Source organism: Suncus etruscus, chromosome 2 (assembly GCF_024139225.1).
Source record: "Suncus etruscus isolate mSunEtr1 chromosome 2, mSunEtr1.pri.cur, whole genome shotgun sequence".
Lineage (NCBI taxonomy): Eukaryota > Metazoa > Chordata > Mammalia > Eulipotyphla > Soricidae > Suncus > Suncus etruscus.
Genome location: NC_064849.1, coordinates 13,683,521 through 13,690,274, shown reverse-complemented (window position 1 = coordinate 13,690,274; position 6,754 = coordinate 13,683,521).

Sequence of the window (6,754 nt, the reverse complement as noted above, 5' to 3'; positions counted from 1 at the left end):
CCAAACAGTGTATTTCTAACAGTTGAGACAGTCTCCCCACAGCCATCTGCAATGGCTCTAGCTGCACTCTGGGTGTGCACGCTCAACCTCACCTCTGCTCCGGCTCCCACTCTGGCTCCCGCTCACCTCCTCCGGGCCTCCCTCGCAGCTCAGCTCCTGTGGCGCCCGGCCTCCCTCACGGCCAGCAGCATCTGCCCCCAGTGTTATGATTTTAGATGCATGTTTGAGCCCATAACAACTCAGAAGATGATAATCAGATTGCCAATCAGCACATGACAAAATGCTCAGCATCACTTATTATTAGGAGAATCCAAATCAAGACAACAATGAAATACTATCTAATACCATTGAGAATGGCACATGTCAAAAATATTAGGAAGAGTCTGTACTGGCATGGATGTTGTGAAAAACAAACTCTCATCCACTGCTGATGAAATGTTGTCTGGTTTAACCCCTGTGAGTAAAGGTATGGAGAATCCTCAGTAAACTTATAATGGAGATACCATATAACCCAGTCATTCTATATTTGGGTATCTAACCCCAAAACTTAAAGACATGCATTCAATAGGATGTATATACACCATTTTTCATTACTGAACTTAGCACAGTAACTAAGATGTGGAATCAAGCGAGGTGTCCAATAACAGATAAAGAAATGGATTATAAAGTTGTGGTATTTATACACAGTAGAATTATATTCAATTTCAACGAGTAGTGAAATCATGGAATTTGCTTTTTCTTGACTGGAACTGGAAGATATGTTGAGTGAATGAATTAAGAATTAAGGCAGAAGTTGAAAGACAAATACAGGATGATTTGACTTATCTGTGAAATATTGAATGCCTAGAGGAGGAAATGTAATGTAGTAAAGGCGAAATGTCTGGAAAATCCTTGACCCAAGAGCCTAAAAAGTACAGAGGAGAAAAGACCAAGTGAGGAAGTTAGATGAGAAAGGGAAGTAAAGAAATAGGGCTCGAGGCTTCAGTTGACTCTTTATTAATTTTGAGAATATTTCCATGTTCTCCTGTTGTCTGAAAATTTTTTGCATTTCATCTTCAAGATCACTGCTTTTGTCCTCAGCAGTTATTGCTCTGCAGGTGAAGCCTTCCAATACTTTTTTTATTTTGCTTATCAAGTTTTTTAGTTGTAACATTTCTTTTGAATTTTTCTCATTCCTGAACTTATATACTCCTATTTTATTGTAAATCCATTCCATTAATTCTTTGAGTCCATTGAACATACTGAAATTTTTCACCCTGAACTTTATTTCAGAAAAATTATATCAGTTATTAGGGGATTTATTGGGATAGCAAGATCTTGTGGGTTTTGTGCTGCTTTACCAATTTTTTGTTTATTTATTTATTTATTGGGGCCACTCCTAGTGATGCTCAGGTGTTACTCTTGGCTATGCACTCAGAAATCACTCCTGGCTTGGGGGACCATATGGGATTCCAGGTCATCCTAGGTCAGCCATGCGCAAAGCAAAGGCTCAGGGCCCTGCTTTTCCAATTTTATAGTAAATTTTTGTAGTTTCAATTTGCTTCTTTCAATTTCGTTTTGACAGTATTTTACATTGTCAGTCTTCCCGAAGTCCAAGGTGTTTAGAAAACTTTTGTTTCAACTTGAAACATTTTTTACTTACATTTATTGTATAAACATGTTTAGTTGTGATGAACTACCATACTTATCTATCTTTTATTTCTGAATGACAGATCTCTCTTGAATTTTTGTCTCCAATACAGCAAAGGGTATGCCAATGTTGATCTTTCAATAAATTAAATTTTTATTTTTATTTTTTTTTAAATTTTGTTTTAAATGTTTTGAATTCATTAATTTCTAATTCACTCTATGAATTAGTTAAAATTTTAGTTTAATTAGATCACTTATTCTATTTTCTAAGTAGATAAGTAATCAAAATTGATTAAAAGCATTGTCCTTTTTCATAAAAAATATTAAAGTTATAATTTTCAGTTAGGAACATGTTCGGGTATGTGTGATAAGTTTTTGTAAATTGGAAAATTATTTCTATTAAGTTACAAAACAATTCTGTATTTTCATTTGGATTGTTTCCAAATTCGGGCTATTGTGAATTGTACTGAAATGAACATAAGAATGAAGAGGACTTTTCTGCATGCTATTTTTGACTCCTAGAGCATATCCCTTGGAGTGGTATTGCTGGATCAATGAAAGCTCAATTTCTAGGTTTTTGAGGAATAACCATATTGTTTTCCCAAAAGGCTAGACAGTTAGCATTCACCAGCAGTGAATGAGATTTTCTTTTTTCTCAACATTTGTATCTGCCAGCATTGATTGTTCTTGTTCTTTACGATGCATGCCAGTCGTTGTGGTATGAGATATTTCATTACTGTTTTAGTCTGCGTCTCCCTGATGACTATAGATGTGGAGAACTTCTCATGTGCCCTTTGGCTATCTGTATTTCTTCTTTGAGGAAATGTCTGTTCACTTCTTTCCACATTTTGGATATGGTTAGATGTTTATCTTGTTCAATTCTACCAGTGTGATATAACAGTATATCACAGATATTTACCCTCTAGCAGATAGTTATTGGGTAAATATTTTATCCCCTTCCATGAGGAGTTTTTGTGCTCTATTCACCATTTCCTTTGAAGTGCAGAAATTTTAGTTTAATGTTGTCCAATTTGTTCATTGTTGCCTGGTAAGCTATTCTTTAAAAATAGGTGGAATCCATAAAAAATATTTAAAAAAGTAAAATAAAATATATGATAAACCAAAAATAGGTGGAATTCGTTCAGAAAATAATAAGCATGGATATAATAAGTGATGCATCAATCATAACACAATGAATTAGGAAAGAAATAGAGGTTAAGGGTGGGGTGGAATGGTTGGCTTACATGTGGCTGAGTCAGGTTTGATCCCCAGAATCCCAAATGAGCAGACATAATCCCTAAGCAAAATTGGGAGTGCCCCTCTCAAAAAAAGGCAAAAGAATAAATTCTAAGGTATTAGAAAGTTCCAGATTTTGTAATAAGATTGCATTGAGTTATTAAGGAAAATAATTGACTTCCTCTTTATAGTTTTTTCGATAGTAATAATTTACTCATTTAATTTTGTACCTTGTTGTTTATTGCAAGAGTTAAATGTAATAAATAAACAAATTCAGTGATCCCTAGGCTGGGATTCATTAACCAGAAACTAACAACTCTGTGTCTATATATCTTTTTCATCAAACTTATTCTGCTTCCAAGGACATCGGTTCTTGCCCCCACAGAGGATCAATTATTCTTCTCTATGTCACCTGACTCTGGAGCATACTTGGGTACTCTGGCATAGCTCCAAGTTCAAGTGGAGGCTTTATTTCCTAATTAGCAAAGGCAGAGTTCAGCGAAATTACTGGCTGATCAAATGTCTCATTACCTTTTATTCATCACTGGATTCTAATTATTCTAAATTGTTTCTTAATTAGATTCTGTCCACTAAGAAATGGATGTGCAATGAAGAGGCACAAGATGGACGTTAGAAGAAGCACATAGTGAATAACTCATTAAAGATGGCCTTTACCAAGGAAAGGTATATGCTTCATCTGACAGTTTCTAGTTCCTTGTCAGATTCTTTCAGGCCTTTAAGCCTTTCCTAGGCTCTCAGTGAGTAGAGGATACTGGGAACAATTTTTTTCCATCAGACTGTCGATCTTTTGCAGCAGGCTTCCCTTGGAAAAGGTGTGAATAGAATAAGGCAGAGTGTGCCCTTATAATTTTATTTTCCTTTTTGATTGTCCTTTTCTTTCAGATTAACTCCCAGGTGGCTCCGCTCACAAGTTCTCTGCATGCAACCCAGAATTTCCTCACCAAAATTTAGTCCAAAAGCAAACATTTTATTTTATTTTATTGAAACAATTGTGATCTACAGAGTCCTTCAAAGTTGAATTTCAGATACACAATAAATCAGGACCCTTCCCACCACCAGCGTCAGCCTCCCTCCACCAATGGACCCAGATTGTATCCTATACCACCACCTTTTACCCCTAGCCTGCCAGTATAACAGGCGCCTTTAATTTAGATTATTAAAGTTTAGGTCCCTTGATTCTATTGTTGTTGACTTTGACTCAGACATTTAGTTCTGAAAAAAGACTTTTTATTCTTTTCCTTTGCTTTATGGACCTATGCTTTCCAGAGGAGTTAAAGATGCTTCTTTCTGACTGTAAATGGCAAGTGATTTGTTACATACATCTAAGGTATCACTTACCTAACTGATAGCAGTCTCAAACTTTTTAGATATTATACCTGTTCCTACAATTTTGAGTAAAAAATATTCATGAATGCAGACAAAAATTAGATTAAATATAGTATTATGGTTGGATTATCTTCATACACTATTTCTAGGTTGGTAATCATGATTCAAATATGTTACTTTAAAGGAAGGCCTTCACAGAGATAAGTCAGTTCAATGAGGTCATGAGGATGGAACCTAATCACATATTCATGTCCTTATAAAAAAAAAACATTTTATAACAGAAACTCAACTATCAACAACCTTTTAACTCTCTATGCTGATTTTATAAAAAGAGGAAATCTGGACATAGAAATGTGCATAAAGATGACTAAAAGAGACAGAATACAGTCACCACTAATTCAAGGAGACAGGCCTCAAACAACTTCTCTCCAATGAAGAACCAATTCATTAATAATAACTAGTTTACGAATTTATATCTTAGTAACCATGAGAACACATGCTCTTAATTATATCTCTCGTTTCAGTAGTCTTAGAAAACTAATTTAGATGAATAGGCAATTGGGGTTAATGTACCTCAAATAGGAAATATTTCAGTAAGTATTATATGCCCATGTTATGATATGACATGAAGCAATTCAAATTTTTTACATTGATAGGATAATGACATGGAAAAATATTTCAAGTAAAAACTAGATCTATAATTATTGGCAGAACAAAATATATAAAATATGTGTGTATATTTATAAAAACATAATAATATATCTACCACTTTATCTTCTCTTTATATCTTTATCTATACAAAACAAGCATAGAATATTCACCTGGGAAAAATGTTGTCACACTATTAGTCAAATAATTAAAGTGTAAATAACAAAGAAATACATCCTTTCCCCAAAAAATGATCCTACAGTTTAATCAAATTCCAAGCTTATTGTTCCACTCTTTGCCAACATAAGTGGCTGCCTTGTTTGGCCATCTAGCTCTAACTGTTTTTACCTAGCTATAATAGACATTTTATTAGATGGTCCCTGGTATTCCAACCTATACGTGGTCCTCTACAATACTGAATCAGGTTTATCTCATGGACCAAGAGAACACAACAGAAGTGACACTGTGTAAATTCCAAGGATACCCAACGACTTTTCAGCCTCAACCTTGAACTGCCGACTCTCAGATAACCAGTTATTACTATGAGGACTCAAGAAATCCCATGGGGATGTGGTCAGAAACTGAGGTTTTCCACCAAAAGTCAGTACCAACACGCCAACCACCAGAATGAACAGCTTGGAAGTGAATTCTCAAACCCACTCGAGCTTCAGATAATACCAGCTTCCTAGTCTGTAATGCCACCTGCTGCGTCTCAGAAATCATACAGCAGAGACATGTTATCCCTATTCTTTTTCTGTCACAATTATTGACTATTAAAGATAGTGGGAGAAAAAGTTACAATTTGATTCTGAAAGGTATTGTGGAATGAGTTTTCTCATTTTCTATTCTTGGAAGTGTGGGTTATTATAATGTTTCTAAACACCAACTTGGTCAGAATTGTAAAAACAATGTTTTCTTGCTAGTATTTTAATTTCTAGAAGTTAATTTTTGGAAATAGTAATGGTTCTGAAGAAATATTATAATAGTTATAAGGAGTCTTAGTAAACAGGAATATAATAAGAATGCAAATTCATAAAAAGAATGCAAAAATACCAATAGTAAGAAAATCATATATTATGAAGCAAGTAAGTTATTTTTAGAAATTTCTTACTATGAGAATGCAGTATTTATTTTATATCTATTTAAAGTTATAAGTCAGGATTTTATATGTATATGTTCCTAAGTCTTGGAAATCTGTTATTTCAAAGTTATATTATTTCCAAATTAAAATTTATATTATAAATATACTACAAATATTTAAAATGTTTCATAGAAATTTATTGAGTGAACTTTTATAGAAGCTTCATAAAAGTATCATAAAGATACAATTTGTGGAGGAGAGATTGTGGTCATGAGATTATTCCTAAAATTATTATTGGCATTTCACATCTCAAGTAGAGATTAAAAGGCAAGCAATAAAAATCACAAAAGAAAGGTTAACTGGAAAGAAGGGGCATTGAACTAGAGACAGAAAAAATGAGTGTAAAGCATGTAAGAATATGGCCTTAATTAAAAATTATAGATAATTTAGGGCATATGGGTTTCAATTAAGTTTAAGTTGATGGTCACAATGTACAAAGTCACAGCATATAACCCCACCCCTGTCCTTATGCTATCTCTGGTCCTAGCTTCATCTGGCCTTCCTTTTCGGTTGATAAATTTTGTAATTAAAAGCCATAGGTTTGTCATTGTTCGATACATATCTATAATAATCCACAGATGAGTGAGACCATTTGGTATTTTATTTACATCTCCTGACTTACTTTGCATAACGTAGTTCCCTCTAGTTTCATCCATGTTATAGAAAATGACATAATTTTATCTTTTATTAAGCTGCATAATATTCCTTGTATATATATATGTCACACAAGTATGTATAAGTGTTACACAGTTA